Source organism: Mya arenaria, chromosome 12 (genome assembly GCF_026914265.1).
Source record: "Mya arenaria isolate MELC-2E11 chromosome 12, ASM2691426v1".
NCBI classification, from domain to species: domain Eukaryota; kingdom Metazoa; phylum Mollusca; class Bivalvia; order Myida; family Myidae; genus Mya; species Mya arenaria.
Genome location: NC_069133.1, coordinates 963,489 through 981,965, shown reverse-complemented (window position 1 = coordinate 981,965; position 18,477 = coordinate 963,489). Strand labels below are relative to the sequence as shown.

Below are 18,477 nucleotides of genomic sequence, written 5' to 3'. Positions count from 1 at the left end.
ATCAGGTGTAAATAAGCATCTTATAGACAATAGTGAAGTGCTGTACTCTGAATTTAATGCCAAATCTAGCCTTCAAAACAGATTCTTAAAGTAAATTTTTTTTAAAAATGGGCATAATAATGCTATCTCTGCATTTTCTACATCATGTAGCCACCTCATACATGAAAACACTAGCAGTTGTCATGAATCTTTAAGTTTTGGTGTGTTTTTTGCCATTTCCTTTGTTGCGCCATTTGTCCCGGAAGCCAACAATTTGGCATATAGTGTTGTCTAGACTGTCTATTAACACATTATCACTAAATTTCTTGTGTTAAACTGAACAGTTCTGTTACCTTTGTATATAAGTGGACCAGAAAAGCAAAATTTTGACAAGTTGAGGCATTTCAGTTGGGCTCTATGTCATTTTTTATATAAAACACTAAGCCGATGAAGTGGAAAAAGGCGCAGTATGAAATGCATACAACAAAGAAATAGAGTAATGCATACAACATAGGCAAAGAAGGGTTTTCACATTTGCATACAACATACACAAAGAAGGATGTTGAGAAACGCATACAACATAGAATAAGAACAAAAATATTGACACTGAAATAGTTTATTCACTTTATTTTTGAATTTTGCTTTTAAACTAAAACATAATTGGTTTGTTTTTCAATTTTTTTGTTTTGTTTGAATAGGGAAAAGAACCTTATATGAAATCATTAAAAATAGTTTAATAGCTTGAAGGAAACAAAAAGTTTATGAAAACTTTGCAATTGGATGAAATAAAGATTGTATTCATTGTGTATACTATATGAAACAGAAACATATCATGTCACACTGATTACAATACATCAAAAACTTTTTGTTAAGTTTTTGTCATTAACAGTCAAATTAAGGTTGACCAGCAAGAAACATTTCTGAAACTGGTTCATTATATTTCTTATATTTTCAAGATATACATATTAAGCTGTCACATTTTTCTTTTTCTGGTAATGGTTCTATTTTAGGGATTTTATGAATTCAATTTGCCTCAAACTTTAATTAAAAAAATCTTTTTTTCCTGCATTGGAGTCCTTGATGTTTAATTAGTAATTTTGGTGTTAATGCAGAGTAAAAAAGGTGTTTTTTGGATGGGGTCACTTATCCAATAAAATTAAGGGTCACTTGTCCAGTAAAATACCAGTTATTGTAGATTACTTATGTATATTGTCTGCCATAAGGTGTCCAAATGACATAATCATGATTCATTAATGACATAATCATGATTCATTATATATTTTTCATTTGTCACCTAACACCTATCTTTATGGCATCCCTTAAATTAAAAATGTGTGAATAAAGAACAAAAAACGATTGCATAGCACCTGCTCTCATGGATAATAGGAGTATTGTCTCAGAATTTTGGGGAGTTTATAATAAGGAAGTCAATAAATGAAATCAAAGGATTGTCACAATACAGCATATAGGTCAATAAAGATTAAGACCAATACACAGAAGCTGAGTAAGATACACAGATCAGAAGAAGATAAAGTCAATAAACGAAATAAAAGTTTCTACAGATTCTACACACATGGGAAACACACAACTTAACGATTTTGAATCATTCATGTTAAATTGCTCTAGAAAATCGTATATTTGTTATTTCTCAACTCATTTTATTGGAAAGAAAACACTATAACACGATTTATCCAAGCACTCTGACAAATATTTTGTCTGACTATGTCCTATCACTAAAGCCATTGTTTATAAAAAAAATGATAAATTTATTCCAATCACAAATATTGCAATCAATATAATATGCACATGTAATAACTACAAATTTAATCTAACAGAATAACGAAATTAACTACACGAAATATATATACCTACCCTTTTTACTCATTTTTCCTTTCAATTTATTATTTTAAAAGGATCATTTTATATATTTGGGATTGTTTGTACTGATAAATGTACTGGATACGGAAATATCAAATGCTGTTTTTTTGCATTAAAAGTTAAACTATTAAACAAATTTAACATCTGAGGTTTATCCCTTTACAAAATATATTAATAATTATCTATATTTCTCATTTTGCAATAATGGTAAGAACTTATAAATCCTATTTTCACCTATTACAATACAAATCATTAATTCAGACATTTTTACAATTACCAAAGAATGGTTTAATTTTTCATCTTATGATAAAATGAAAGTTATTAAAAGTAATTCTGTGTTTGGTTTTATAATCCTCATGCTTCTTCAGGTAATCTTAAAATTTCTATTTTGTTATTGTTGTTCCGTGTCTTTACTTTCCCCGATTGCCAAGTTTTCATAAAAGAAATAACAAATTGTTTCTTTATAAATCTAGATATTAAACCATTAAACCAATTTTAATGATTTGAAATAAGGTTATTTTCCCTATTCAAACAAAACAAAAAGTTTAAAAAACAATAAATTAGGTTTTAATTCTAAAAGCAAAATTCAAAAATAAAGTGAATTAACTATTTTTCACTTGACTAAACTCATTAACATAATAATTTATTGATTTAAACAATAAATTTTCACTGTCAATATTTTTGTTCTTATTCTATGGTGTATGCGTTTCTCAACATCCTTCTTTGTGTATGTTGTATGCAAATGTGAAAACCCTTCTTTGCCTATGTTGTATGCGTTAGACTATTTCTTTGTTGTATGCATTTCATACCGCCCCGTGGAAAAACCTTATTTTGCTTAGAAAAAATCTTAAAAGAGTAGGCAGGCCAGTTTTGTGGTGCTGTTCTATAGACACCATTAAAAGCTACAAGGAAAACTTTACTTGGTCAAATTATTCCAATGCATAAGGAAATAATGGCTCTTCAAAGGTTTGCGGCTTAACATTTGAGGGAAATGGCTGTTTCTGCTTTTTATGAAAATACCACAGGTGCTAATACTTGTCTCATTCATTTAGTGTTTGATATATCATTGCCAAACTTTCAGTATGTGTTGCATATAGCCTGAAGCTGAACTATAGGAGTTTTGAAGTCTGTTTCTGAAAAAATGTTGCTTAAATAAGAGGAAGCTTTTGGAGGGGTGGCCTATTTTAAATTGTTATAAATTCTTAATTTATACAGCTATCTGGTTGAAATTTGGCCAGTTGACAGTGCTTAGCCATAGAATATTGGTGTTTGAGTATGAAATGTGAAAATCTTATATTACATAATATAAATTAATAATATATAATTTTCTTATATATTTTTGACATTTTTAAAAAAAACTACTTTCACTTTCAATTTAATGTTTGGAAATAGTTCCAAATGATGGTAACTAATGAATGAAAGCCTCACTTTCAATTCCAAAGTATAAATGGAGGGATTTTTTTAACATAGGAAGCAGACCCAGGAGGAACTGTCTGTTGAAGACCCCCCCCCCCCCCCACCACCACCAAGCTGCCCACCAGAGGCCAAGCTGTACTTGGTGTTTGCCAACATGCTGTAATTTGTAAGTACTTCAAGATAATATATTAGAAAATGGTATCCAAACTGTAGTACAAAGTGAGACAGTTTGGTCATAAAAGCCCATTGAGACTGTTTGTTCCATTCCTAAATGAATTTCTTTCATGTTGTCAATCATTTCTGATGTGGCTTTGATAATAATATTATTTTCTAATGAAACTGCTGACTTGTATCAGTCTTTGGTCTGTATTGTGCATCTATTCACACATTTTGTTTGCTCTTTTAAGCAAACATTACAATAATTGCAAATTCTATAAGCAATTAAACAAAACTTACTGCACATAGGATGCAGAATGATGTTTTATTTAGTGTGCATATGATTTTCAGCTTATGGACAAGAAAACATATACTTTAACAATCACAGCAACACAATGAGATCCCAATTTTAAAGAAATAATGCCACCTTTCATTAATTCATTAATTCATTCTATCAATCATTCATATATATTCATTAATTCATTCATTTATTCAATTTATTCATTGAAAAAACTTGACATTTCTCAAGGCAAAATAAATAAAAAGTGAGCAGCTTTCATAAAGAATAGAGCCTTTTCCCTTAATGCATTAAAAAACACAACCTTAATACAGTATAAATGTTTTAAAAACCCTAATTTATTGCTTATTTTAATAGCCAGCCTGGTTGCTGTAGCCACAGAGGAATTTTCAAGGACAAGAACCAGTGCTGGTAAAACTGTGGTCTCTGTGGTTTTCCATACCGGCTCTCGGCAAGGATTTTCAAGAAAGGAATACCATCTCCAAGTAAGAAGAAATTCTAAGCATGTCTGGTTTGAATGCTTGCAAAATGCATCTGGGTACTCAATAAGATGAGGTTTACCTTTGAGTTGTTAAAAACTGATTGCAAAATGTCCAAAAGACTATATATTCTATTAAATTTGTCCTGAAAATCTTTGAATTCATGAACTTTTCTGCATATTTATCACATTTATGACTATATTAAAGGTTGTGTATGCCTCAAATGAGTGTTTACAGGCCTTTTTCAAACTTTAACAGTAGTGGCAGATAGTTTTATTTGTGTAAAACATTGCTTTTGTGTCTTGCTTGCAGATCATGATGTGCCAATAAGCTCCAGTTAGCTGCGGCCTTTTCCCCAGGCGGTAGTCCTGCAATCTGAATCCAGGAGATGCAGCTCTGAATCCAATATTTCAGAAGAATGAAGATGTTAGTCAACTCTGTAGTGCTTGTTTGTGTGTAAATGATTCCAATGAGTGAGATTTATAGCAAATCAGGTGTAAATAAGCATCTTATAGACAATAGTGAAGTGCTGTACTCTGAATTTAATGCCAATCTAGCCTTCAAAACAGATTCTTAAAGTAAATTTTTTTTAAAAATGGGCATAATAATGCTATCTCTGCATTTTCTACATCATGTAGCCACCTCATACATGAAAACACTAGCAGTTGTCATGAATCTTTAAGTTTTGGTGTGTTTTTTGCCATTTCCTTTGTTGCGCCATTTGTCCCGGAAGCCAACAATTTGGCATATAGTGTTGTTTAGACTGTCTATTAACACATTATCACTAAATTTCTTGTGTTAAACTGAACAGTTCTGTTACCTTTGTATATAAGTGGACCAGAAAAGCAAAATTTTGACAAGTTGAGGCATTTCAGTTGGGCTCTATGTCATTTTTTATATAAAACACTAAGCCGATGAAGTGGAAAAACCTTATTTTGCTTAGAAAAAATCTTAAAAGAGTAGGCAGGCCAGTTTTGTGGTGCTGTTCTATAGACACCATTAAAAGCTACAAGGAAAACTTTACTTGGTCAAATTATTCCAATGCATAAGGAAATAATGGCTCTTCAAAGGTTTGCGGCTTAACATTTGAGGGAAATGGCTGTTTCTGCTTTTTATGAAAATACCACAGGTGCTAATACTTGTCTCATTCATTTAGTGTTTGATATATCATTGCCAAACTTTCAGTATGTGTTGCATATAGCCTGAAGCTGAACTATAGGAGTTTTGAAGTCTGTTTCTGAAAAAATGTTGCTTAAATATGATATAGAGGAAGCTTTTGGAGGGGTGGCCTATTTTAAATTGTTATAAATTCTTAATTTATACAGCTATCTGGTTGAAATTTGGCCAGTTGACAGTGCTTAGCCATAGAATATTGGTGTTTGAGTATGAAATGTGAAAATCTTATATTACATAATATAAATTAATAATATATAATTTTCTTATATATTTTTGACATTTTTAAAAAAAACTACTTTCACTTTCAATTTAATGTTTGGAAATAGTTCCAAATGATGGTAACTAATGAATGAAAGCCTCACTTTCAATTCCAAAGTATAAATGGAGGGATTTTTTTAACATAGGAAGCAGACCCAGGAGGAACTGTCTGTTGAAGACCCTCCCCCCCCCCCACCACCACCAAGCTGCCCACCAGAGGCCAAGCTGTACTTGGTGTTTGCCAACATGCTGTAATTTGTAAGTACTTCAAGATAATATATTAGAAAATGGTATCCAAACTGAAGTACAAAGTGAGACAGTTTGGTCATAAAAGCCCATTGAGACTGTTTGTTCCATTCCTAAATGAATTTCTTTCATGTTGTCAATCATTTCTGATGTGGCTTTGATAATAATATTATTTTCTAATGAAACTGCTGACTTGTATCAGTCTTTGGTCTGTATTGTGCATCTATTCACACATTTTGTTTGCTCTTTTAAGCAAACATTACAATAATTGCAAATTCTATAAGCAATTAAACAAAACTTACTGCACATAGGATGCAGAATGATGTTTTATTTAGTGTGCATATGATTTTCAGCTTATGGACAAGAAAACATATACTTTAACAATCACAGCAACACAATGAGATCCCAATTTTAAAGAAATAATGCCACCTTTCATTAATTCATTAATTCATTCTATCAATCATTCATATATATTCATTAATTCATTCATTTATTCAATTTATTCATTGAAAAACTTGACATTTCTCAAGGCAAAATAAATAAAAAGTGAGCAGCTTTCATAAAGAATAGAGCCTTTTCCCTTAATGCATTAAAAAACACAACCTTAATACAGTATAAATGTTTTAAAAACCCTAATTTATTGCTTATTTTAATAGCCAGCCTGGTTGCTGTAGCCACAGAGGAATTTTCAAGGACAAGAACCAGTGCTGGTAAAACTGTGGTCTCTGTGGTTTTCCATACCGGCTCTCGGCAAGGATTTTCAAGAAAGGAATACCATCTCCAAGTAAGAAGAAATTCTAAGCATGTCTGGTTTGAATGCTTACAAAATGCATCTGGGTACTCAATAAGATGAGGTTTACCTTTGAGTTGTTAAAAACTGATTGCAAAATGTCCAAAAGACTATATATTCTATTAAATTTGTCCTGAAAATCTTTGAATTCATGAACTTTTCTGCATATTTATCACATTTATGACTATATTAAAGGTTGTGTATGCCTCAAATGAGTGTTTACAGGCCTTTTTCAAACTTTAACAGTAGTGGCAGATAGTTTTATTTGTGTAAAACATTGCTTTTGTGTCTTGCTTGCAGATCATGATGTGCCAATAAGCTCCAGTTAGCTGCGGCCTTTTCCCCAGGCGGTAGTCCTGCAATCTGAATCCAGGAGATGCAGCTCTGAATCCAATATTTCAGAAGAATGAAGATGTTAGTCAACTCTGTAGTGCTTGTTTGTGTGTAAATGATTCCAATGAGTGAGATTTATAGCAAATCAGGTGTAAATAAGCATCTTATAGACAATAGTGAAGTGCTGTACTCTGAATTTAATGCCAAATCTAGCCTTCAAAACAGATTCTTAAAGTAATTTTTTTTAAAAATGGGCATAATAATGCTATCTCTGCATTTTCTACATCATGTAGCCACCTCATACATGAAAACACTAGCAGTTGTCATGAATCTTTAAGTTTTGGTGTGTTTTTTGCCATTTCCTTTGTTGCGCCATTTGTCCCGGAAGCCAACAATTTGGCATATAGTGTTGTTTAGACTGTCTATTAACACATTATCACTAAATTTCTTGTGTTAAACTGAACAGTTCTGTTACCTTTGTATATAAGTGGACCAGAAAAGCAAAATTTTGACAAGTTGAGGCATTTCAGTTGGGCTCTATGTCATTTTTTATATAAAACACTAAGCCGATGAAGTGGAAAAACCTTATTTTGCTTAGAAAAAATCTTAAAAGAGTAGGCAGGCCAGTTTTGTGGTGCTGTTCTATAGACACCATTAAAAGCTACAAGGAAAACTTTACTTGGTCAAATTATTCCAATGCATAAGGAAATAATGGCTCTTCAAAGGTTTGCGGCTTAACATTTGAGGGAAATGGCTGTTTCTGCTTTTTATGAAAATACCACAGGTGCTAATACTTGTCTCATTCATTTAGTGTTTGATATATCATTGCCAAACTTTCAGTATGTGTTGCATATAGCCTGAAGCTGAACTATAGGAGTTTTGAAGTCTGTTTCTGAAAAAATGTTGCTTAAATAAGAGGAAGCTTTTGGAGGGGTGGCCTATTTTAAATTGTTATAAATTCTTAATTTATACAGCTATCTGGTTGAAATTTGGCCAGTTGACAGTGCTTAGCCATAGAATATTGGTGTTTGAGTATGAAATGTGAAAATCTTATATTACATAATATAAATTAATAATATATAATTTTCTTATATATTTTTGACATTTTTAAAAAAAACTACTTTCACTTTCAATTTAATGTTTGGAAATAGTTCCAAATGATGGTAACTAATGAATGAAAGCCTCACTTTCAATTCCAAAGTATAAATGGAGGGATTTTTTTAACATAGGAAGCAGACCCAGGAGGAACTGTCTGTTGAAGACCCTCCCCCCCCCCACCACCACCAAGCTGCCCACCAGAGGCCAAGCTGTACTTGGTGTTTGCCAACATGCTGTAATTTGTAAGTACTTCAAGATAATATATTAGAAAATGGTATCCAAACTGAAGTACAAAGTGAGACAGTTTGGTCATAAAAGCCCATTGAGACTGTTTGTTCCATTCCTAAATGAATTTCTTTCATGTTGTCAATCATTTCTGATGTGGCTTTGATAATAATATTATTTTCTAATGAAACTGCTGACTTGTATCAGTCTTTGGTCTGTATTGTGCATCTATTCACACATTTTGTTTGCTCTTTTAAGCAAACATTACAATAATTGCAAATTCTATAAGCAATTAAACAAAACTTACTGCACATAGGATGCAGAATGATGTTTTATTTAGTGTGCATATGATTTTCAGCTTATGGACAAGAAAACATATACTTTAACAATCACAGCAACACAATGAGATCCCAATTTTAAAGAAATAATGCCACCTTTCATTAATTCATTAATTCATTCTATCAATCATTCATATATATTCATTAATTCATTCATTTATTCAATTTATTCATTGAAAAACTTGACATTTCTCAAGGCAAAATAAATAAAAAGTGAGCAGCTTTCATAAAGAATAGAGCCTTTTCCCTTAATGCATTAAAAAACACAACCTTAATACAGTATAAATGTTTTAAAAACCCTAATTTATTGCTTATTTTAATAGCCAGCCTGGTTGCTGTAGCCACAGAGGAATTTTCAAGGACAAGAACCAGTGCTGGTAAAACTGTGGTCTCTGTGGTTTTCCATACCGGCTCTCGGCAAGGATTTTCAAGAAAGGAATACCATCTCCAAGTAAGAAGAAATTCTAAGCATGTCTGGTTTGAATGCTTGCAAAATGCATCTGGGTACTCAATAAGATGAGGTTTACCTTTGAGTTGTTAAAAACTGATTGCAAAATGTCCAAAAGACTATATATTCTATTAAATTTGTCCTGAAAATCTTTGAATTCATGAACTTTTCTGCATATTTATCACATTTATGACTATATTAAAGGTTGTGTATGCCTCAAATGAGTGTTTACAGGCCTTTTTCAAACTTTAACAGTAGTGGCAGATAGTTTTATTTGTGTAAAACATTGCTTTTGTGTCTTGCTTGCAGATCATGATGTGCCAATAAGCTCCAGTTAGCTGCGGCCTTTTCCCCAGGCGGTAGTCCTGCAATCTGAATCCAGGAGATGCAGCTCTGAATCCAATATTTCAGAAGAATGAAGATGTTAGTCAACTCTGTAGTGCTTGTTTGTGTGTAAATGATTCCAATGAGTGAGATTTATAGCAAATCAGGTGTAAATAAGCATCTTATAGACAATAGTGAAGTGCTGTACTCTGAATTTAATGCCAAATCTAGCCTTCAAAACAGATTCTTAAAGTAAATTTTTTTTAAAAATGGGCATAATAATGCTATCTCTGCATTTTCTACATCATGTAGCCACCTCATACATGAAAACACTAGCAGTTGTCATGAATCTTTAAGTTTTGGTGTGTTTTTTGCCATTTCCTTTGTTGCGCCATTTGTCCCGGAAGCCAACAATTTGGCATATAGTGTTGTTTAGACTGTCTATTAACACATTATCACTAAATTTCTTGTGTTAAACTGAACAGTTCTGTTACCTTTGTATATAAGTGGACCAGAAAAGCAAAATTTTGACAAGTTGAGGCATTTCAGTTGGGCTCTATGTCATTTTTTATATAAAACACTAAGCCGATGAAGTGGAAAAACCTTATTTTGCTTAGAAAAAATCTTAAAAGAGTAGGCAGGCCAGTTTTGTGGTGCTGTTCTATAGACACCATTAAAAGCTACAAGGAAAACTTTACTTGGTCAAATTATTCCAATGCATAAGGAAATAATGGCTCTTCAAAGGTTTGCGGCTTAACATTTGAGGGAAATGGCTGTTTCTGCTTTTTATGAAAATACCACAGGTGCTAATACTTGTCTCATTCATTTAGTGTTTGATATATCATTGCCAAACTTTCAGTATGTGTTGCATATAGCCTGAAGCTGAAGTATAGGAGTTTTGAAGTCTGTTTCTGAAAAAAATGTTGCTTAAATATGATATAGAGGAAGCTTTTGGAGGGGTGGCCTATTTTAAATTGTTATAAATTCTTAATTTATACAGCTATCTGGTTGAAATTTGGCCAGTTGACAGTGCTTAGCCATAGAATATTGGTGTTTGAGTATGAAATGTGAAAATCTTATATTACATAATATAAATTAATAATATATAATTTTCTTATATATTTTTGACATTTTTAAAAAAAAACTACTTTCACTTTCAATTTAATGTTTGGAAATAGTTCCAAATGATGGTAACTAATGAATGAAAGCCTCACTTTCAATTCCAAAGTATAAATGGAGGGATTTTTTTAACATAGGAAGCAGACCCAGGAGGAACTGTCTGTTGAAGACCCTCCCCCCCCCCCACCACCACCAAGCTGCCCACCAGAGGCCAAGCTGTACTTGGTGTTTGCCAACATGCTGTAATTTGTAAGTACTTCAAGATAATATATTAGAAAATGGTATCCAAACTGAAGTACAAAGTGAGACAGTTTGGTCATAAAAGCCCATTGAGACTGTTTGTTCCATTCCTAAATGAATTTCTTTCATGTTGTCAATCATTTCTGATGTGGCTTTGATAATAATATTATTTTCTAATGAAACTGCTGACTTGTATCAGTCTTTGGTCTGTATTGTGCATCTATTCACACATTTTGTTTGCTCTTTTAAGCAAACATTACAATAATTGCAAATTCTATAAGCAATTAAACAAAACTTACTGCACATAGGATGCAGAATGATGTTTTATTTAGTGTGCATATGATTTTCAGCTTATGGACAAGAAAACATATACTTTAACAATCACAGCAACACAATGAGATCCCAATTTTAAAGAAATAATGCCACCTTTCATTAATTCATTAATTCATTCTATCAATCATTCATATATATTCATTAATTCATTCATTTATTCAATTTATTCATTGAAAAACTTGACATTTCTCAAGGCAAAATAAATAAAAAGTGAGCAGCTTTCATAAAGAATAGAGCCTTTTCCCTTAATGCATTAAAAAAACACAACCTTAATACAGTATAAATGTTTTAAAAACCCTAATTTATTGCTTATTTTAATAGCCAGCCTGGTTGCTGTAGCCACAGAGGAATTTTCAAGGACAAGAACCAGTGCTGGTAAAACTGTGGTCTCTGTGGTTTTCCATACCGGCTCTCGGCAAGGATTTTCAAGAAAGGAATACCATCTCCAAGTAAGAAGAAATTCTAAGCATGTCTGGTTTGAATGCTTACAAAATGCATCTGGGTACTCAATAAGATGAGGTTTACCTTTGAGTTGTTAAAAACTGATTGCAAAATGTCCAAAAGACTATATATTCTATTAAATTTGTCCTGAAAATCTTTGAATTCATGAACTTTTCTGCATATTTATCACATTTATGACTATATTAAAGGTTGTGTATGCCTCAAATGAGTGTTTACAGGCCTTTTTCAAACTTTAACAGTAGTGGCAGATAGTTTTATTTGTGTAAAACATTGCTTTTGTGTCTTGCTTGCAGATCATGATGTGCCAATAAGCTCCAGTTAGCTGCGGCCTTTTCCCCAGGCGGTAGTCCTGCAATCTGAATCCAGGAGATGCAGCTCTGAATCCAATATTTCAGAAGAATGAAGATGTTAGTCAACTCTGTAGTGCTTGTTTGTGTGTAAATGATTCCAATGAGTGAGATTTATAGCAAATCAGGTGTAAATAAGCATCTTATAGACAATAGTGAAGTGCTGTACTCTGAATTTAATGCCAAATCTAGCCTTCAAAACAGATTCTTAAAGTAATTTTTTTTTAAAAATGGGCATAATAATGCTATCTCTGCATTTTCTACATCATGTAGCCACCTCATACATGAAAACACTAGCAGTTGTCATGAATCTTTAAGTTTTGGTGTGTTTTTTGCCATTTCCTTTGTTGCGCCATTTGTCCCGGAAGCCAACAATTTGGCATATAGTGTTGTTTAGACTGTCTATTAACACATTATCACTAAATTTCTTGTGTTAAACTGAACAGTTCTGTTACCTTTGTATATAAGTGGACCAGAAAAGCAAAATTTTGACAAGTTGAGGCATTTCAGTTGGGCTCTATGTCATTTTTTATATAAAACACTAAGCCGATGAAGTGGAAAAACCTTATTTTGCTTAGAAAAAATCTTAAAAGAGTAGGCAGGCCAGTTTTGTGGTGCTGTTCTATAGACACCATTAAAAGCTACAAGGAAAACTTTACTTGGTCAAATTATTCCAATGCATAAGGAAATAATGGCTCTTCAAAGGTTTGCGGCTTAACATTTGAGGGAAATGGCTGTTTCTGCTTTTTATGAAAATACCACAGGTGCTAATACTTGTCTCATTCATTTAGTGTTTGATATATCATTGCCAAACTTTCAGTATGTGTTGCATATAGCCTGAAGCTGAACTATAGGAGTTTTGAAGTCTGTTTCTGAAAAAATGTTGCTTAAATAAGAGGAAGCTTTTGGAGGGGTGGCCTATTTTAAATTGTTATAAATTCTTAATTTATACAGCTATCTGGTTGAAATTTGGCCAGTTGACAGTGCTTAGCCATAGAATATTGGTGTTTGAGTATGAAATGTGAAAATCTTATATTACATAATATAAATTAATAATATATAATTTTCTTATATATTTTTGACATTTTTAAAAAAAACTACTTTCACTTTCAATTTAATGTTTGGAAATAGTTCCAAATGATGGTAACTAATGAATGAAAGCCTCACTTTCAATTCCAAAGTATAAATGGAGGGATTTTTTTAACATAGGAAGCAGACCCAGGAGGAACTGTCTGTTGAAGACCCTCCCCCCCCCCACCACCACCAAGCTGCCCACCAGAGGCCAAGCTGTACTTGGTGTTTGCCAACATGCTGTAATTTGTAAGTACTTCAAGATAATATATTAGAAAATGGTATCCAAACTGAAGTACAAAGTGAGACAGTTTGGTCATAAAAGCCCATTGAGACTGTTTGTTCCATTCCTAAATGAATTTCTTTCATGTTGTCAATCATTTCTGATGTGGCTTTGATAATAATATTATTTTCTAATGAAACTGCTGACTTGTATCAGTCTTTGGTCTGTATTGTGCATCTATTCACACATTTTGTTTGCTCTTTTAAGCAAACATTACAATAATTGCAAATTCTATAAGCAATTAAACAAAACTTACTGCACATAGGATGCAGAATGATGTTTTATTTAGTGTGCATATGATTTTCAGCTTATGGACAAGAAAACATATACTTTAACAATCACAGCAACACAATGAGATCCCAATTTTAAAGAAATAATGCCACCTTTCATTAATTCATTAATTCATTCTATCAATCATTCATATATATTCATTAATTCATTCATTTATTCAATTTATTCATTGAAAAACTTGACATTTCTCAAGGCAAAATAAATAAAAAGTGAGCAGCTTTCATAAAGAATGGAGCCTTTTCCCTTAATGCATTAAAAAACACAACCTTAATACAGTGTAAATGTTTTAAAAAACCCTAATTTATTGCTTATTTTAATAGCCAGCCTGGTTGCTGTAGCCACAGAGGAATTTTCAAGGACAAGAACCAGTGCTGGTAAAACTGTGGTCTCTGTGGTTTTCCATACCGGCTCTCGGCAAGGATTTTCAAGAAAGGAATACCATCTCCAAGTAAGAAGAAATTCTAAGCATGTCTGGTTTGAATGCTTGCAAAATGCATCTGGGTACTCAATAAGATGAGGTTTACCTCTGAGTTGTTAAAAACTGATTGCAAAATGTCCAAAAGACTATATATTCTATTAAATTTGTCCTGAAAATCTTTGAATTCATGAACTTTTCTGCATATTTATCACATTTATGACTATATTAAAGGTTGTGTATGCCTCAAATGAGTGTTTACAGGCCTTTTTCAAACTTTAACAGTAGTGGCAGATAGTTTTATTTGTGTAAAACATTGCTTTTGTGTCTTGCTTGCAGATCATGATGTGCCAATAAGCTCCAGTTAGCTGCGGCCTTTTCCCCAGGCGGTAGTCCTGCAATCTGAATCCAGGAGATGCAGCTCTGAATCCAATATTTCAGAAGAATGAAGATGTTAGTCAACTCTGTAGTGCTTGTTTGTGTGTAAATGATTCCAATGAGTGAGATTTATAGCAAATCAGGTGTAAATAAGCATCTTATAGACAATAGTGAAGTGCTGTACTCTGAATTTAATGCCAAATCTAGCCTTCAAAACAGATTCTTAAAGTAATTTTTTTTTAAAAATGGGCATTATAATGCTATCTCTGCATTTTCTACATCATGTAGCCACCTCATACATGAAAACACTAGCAGTTGTCATGAATCTTTAAGTTTTGGTGTGTTTTTTTGCCATTTCCTTTGTTGCGCCATTTGTCCCGGAAGCCAACAATTTGGCATATAGTGTTGTTTAGACTGTCTATTAACACATTATCACTAAATTTCTTGTGTTAAACTGAACAGTTCTGTTACCTTTGTATATAAGTGGACCAGAAAAGCAAAATTTTGACAAGTTGAGGCATTTCAGTTGGGCTCTATGTCATTTTTTATATAAAACACTAAGCCGATGAAGTGGAAAAAACCTTATTTTGCTTAGAAAAAATCTTAAAAGAGTAGGCAGGCCAGTTTTGTGGTGCTGTTCTATAGACACCATTAAAAGCTACAAGGAAAACTTTACTTGGTCAAATTATTCCAATGCATAAGGAAATAATGGCTCTTCAAAGGTTTGCGGCTTAACATTTGAGGGAAATGGCTGTTTCTGCTTTTATGAAAATACCACAGGTGCTAATACTTGTCTCATTCATTTAGTGTTTGATATATCATTGCCAAACTTTCAGTATGTGTTGCATATAGCCTGAAGCTGAACTATAGGAGTTTTGAAGTCTGTTTCTGAAAAAATGTTGCTTTGATATAGAGGAAGCTTTTGGAGGGATGGCCTATTTTAAATTGTTATAAATTCTTAATTTATACAGCTATCTGGTTGAAATTTGGCCAGTTGACAGTGCTTAGCCATAGAATATTGGTGTTTGAGTATGAAATGTGAAAATCTTATATTACATAATATAAATTAATAATATATAATTTTCTTATATATTTTTGACATTTTTAAAAAAAACTACTTTCACTTTCAATTTAATGTTTGGAAATAGTTCCAAATGATGGTAACTAATGAATGAAAGCCTCACTTTCAATTCCAAAGTATAAATGGAGGGATTATTTTAACATAGGAAGCAGACCCAGGATGAACTGTCTGTTGAAGACCCCCCCCCCCACCACCACCACCAAGCTGCCCACCAGAGGCCAAGCTGTACTTGGTGTTTGCCAACATGCTGTAATTTGTAAGTACTTCAAGATAATATATTAGAAAATGGTATCCAAACTGAAGTACAAAGTGAGACAGTTTGGTCATAAAAGCCCATTGAGACTGTTTGTTCCATTCCTAAATGAATTTCTTTCATGTTGTCAATCATTTCTGATGTGGCTTTGATAATAATATTATTTTCTAATGAAACTGCTGACTTGTATCAGTCTTTGGTCTGTATTGTGCATCTATTCACACATTTTGTTTGCTCTTTTAAGCAAACATTACAATAATTGCAAATTCTATAAGCAATTAAACAAAACTTACTGCACATAGGATGCAGAATGATGTTTTATTTAGTGTGCATATGATTTTCAGCTTATGGACAAGAAAACATATACTTTAACAATCACAGCAACACAATGAGATCCCAATTTTAAAGAAATAATGCCACCTTTCATTAATTCATTAATTCATTCTATCAATCATTCATATATATTCATTCATTTATTCAATTTATTCATTGAAAAACTTGACATTTCTCAAGGCAAAATAAATAAAAAGTGAGCAGCTTTCATAAAGAATAGAGCCTTTTCCCTTAATGCATTAAAAAACACAACCTTAATACAGTATAAATGTTTTAAAAACCCTAATTTATTGCTTATTTTAATAGCCAGCCTGGTTGCTGTAGCCACAGAGGAATTTTCAAGGACAAGAACCAGTGCTGGTAAAACTGTGGTCTCTGTGGTTTTCCATACCGGCTCTCGGCAAGGATTTTCAAGAAAGGAATACCATCTCCAAGTAAGAAGAAATTCTAAGCATGTCTGGTTTGAATGCTTGCAAAATGCATCTGGGTACTCAATAAGATGAGGTTTACCTTTGAGTTGTTAAAAACTGATTGCAAAATGTCCAAAAGACTATATATTCTATTAAATTTGTCCTGAAAATCTTTGAATTCATGAACTTTTCTGCATATTTATCACATTTATGACTATATTAAAGGTTGTGTATGCCTCAAATGAGTGTTTACAGGCCTTTTTCAAACTTTAACAGTAGTGGCAGATAGTTTTATTTGTGTAAAACATTGCTTTTGTGTCTTGCTTGCAGATCATGATGTGCCAATAAGCTCCAGTTAGCTGCGGCCTTTTCCCCAGGCGGTAGTCCTGCAATCTGAATCCAGGAGATGCAGCTCTGAATCCAATATTTCAGAAGAATGAAGATGTTAGTCAACTCTGTAGTGCTTGTTTGTGTGTAAATGATTCCAATGAGTGAGATTTATAGCAAATCAGGTGTAAATAAGCATCTTATAGACAATAGTGAAGTGCTGTACTCTGAATTTAATGCCAAATCTAGCCTTCAAAACAGATTCTTAAAGTAATTTTTTTTAAAAATGGGCATAATAATGCTATCTCTGCATTTTCTACATCATGTAGCCACCTCATACATGAAAACACTAGCAGTTGTCATGAATCTTTAAGTTTTGGTGTGTTTTTTGCCATTTCCTTTGTTGCGCCATTTGTCCCGGAAGCCAACAATTTGGCATATAGTGTTGTTTAGACTGTCTATTAACACATTATCACTAAATTTCTTGTGTTAAACTGAACAGTTCTGTTACCTTTGTATATAAGTGGACCAGAAAAGCAAAATTTTGACAAGTTGAGGCATTTCAGTTGGGCTCTATGTCATTTTTTATATAAAACACTAAGCCGATGAAGTGGAAAAAACCTTATTTTGCTTAGAAAAAATCTTAAAAGAGTAGGCAGGCCAGTTTTGTGGTGCTGTTCTATAGACACCATTAAAAGCTACAAGGAAAACTTTACTTGGTCAAATTATTCCAATGCATAAGGAAATAATGGCTCTTCAAAGGTTTGCGGCTTAACATTTGAGGGAAATGGCTGTTTCTGCTTTTTATGAAAATACCACAGGTGCTAATACTTGTCTCATTCATTTAGTGTTTGATATATCATTGCCAAACTTTCAGTATGTGTTGCATATAGCCTGAAGCTGAACTATAGGAGTTTTGAAGTCTGTTTCTGAAAAAATGTTGCTTAAATAAGAGGAAGCTTTTGGAGGGGTGGCCTATTTTAAATTGTTATAAATTCTTAATTTATACAGCTATCTGGTTGAAATTTGGCCAGTTGACAGTGCTTAGCCATAGAATATTGGTGTTTGAGTATGAAATGTGAAAATCTTATATTACATAATATAAATTAATAATATATAATTTTCTTATATATTTTTGACATTTTTAAAAAAAACTACTTTCACTTTCAATTTAATGTTTGGAAATAGTTCCAAATGATGGTAACTAATGAATGAAAGCCTCACTTTCAATTCCAAAGTATAAATGGAGGGATTTTTTTAACATAGGAAGCAGACCCAGGAGGAACTGTCTGTTGAAGACCCCCCCCCCCCCCCCCCCCCCCCCCACCACCAAGCTGCCCACCAGAGGCCAAGCTGTACTTGGTGTTTGCCAACATGCTGTAATTTGTAAGTACTTCAAGATAATATATTAGAAAATGGTATCCAAACTGAAGTACAAAGTGAGACAGTTTGGTCATAAAAGCCCATTGAGACTGTTTGTTCCATTCCTAAATGAATTTCTTTCATGTTGTCAATCATTTCTGATGTGGCTTTGATAATAATATTATTTTCTAATGAAACTGCTGACTTGTATCAGTCTTTGGTCTGTATTGTGCATCTATTCACACATTTTGTTTGCTCTTTTAAGCAAACATTACAATAATTGCAAATTCTATAAGCAATTAAACAAAACTTACTGCACATAGGATGCAG

The 18,477-nt window shown here is 32.7% G+C and overlaps 1 long non-coding RNA gene across 1 annotated transcript; it reads left to right on the top strand.

The window, feature by feature from the left end:
* Window positions 1–3,354: 3,354 nt before the first annotated feature.
* LOC128212421 (uncharacterized) lies at window positions 3,355–18,110 on the top strand. Its single transcript, XR_008257449.1, has 19 exons — window positions 3,355–3,439; window positions 4,085–4,212; window positions 4,519–4,632; window positions 5,787–5,898; window positions 6,543–6,670; window positions 6,977–7,090; window positions 8,239–8,349; window positions 8,994–9,121; window positions 9,428–9,541; window positions 10,699–10,810; window positions 11,456–11,583; window positions 11,890–12,003; window positions 13,153–13,263; window positions 13,909–14,036; window positions 14,343–14,456; window positions 15,608–15,718; window positions 16,355–16,482; window positions 16,789–16,902; window positions 18,052–18,110. It is a non-coding gene; the product is annotated as an uncharacterized LOC128212421 (long non-coding RNA).
* Window positions 18,111–18,477: the final 367 nt, after the last annotated feature.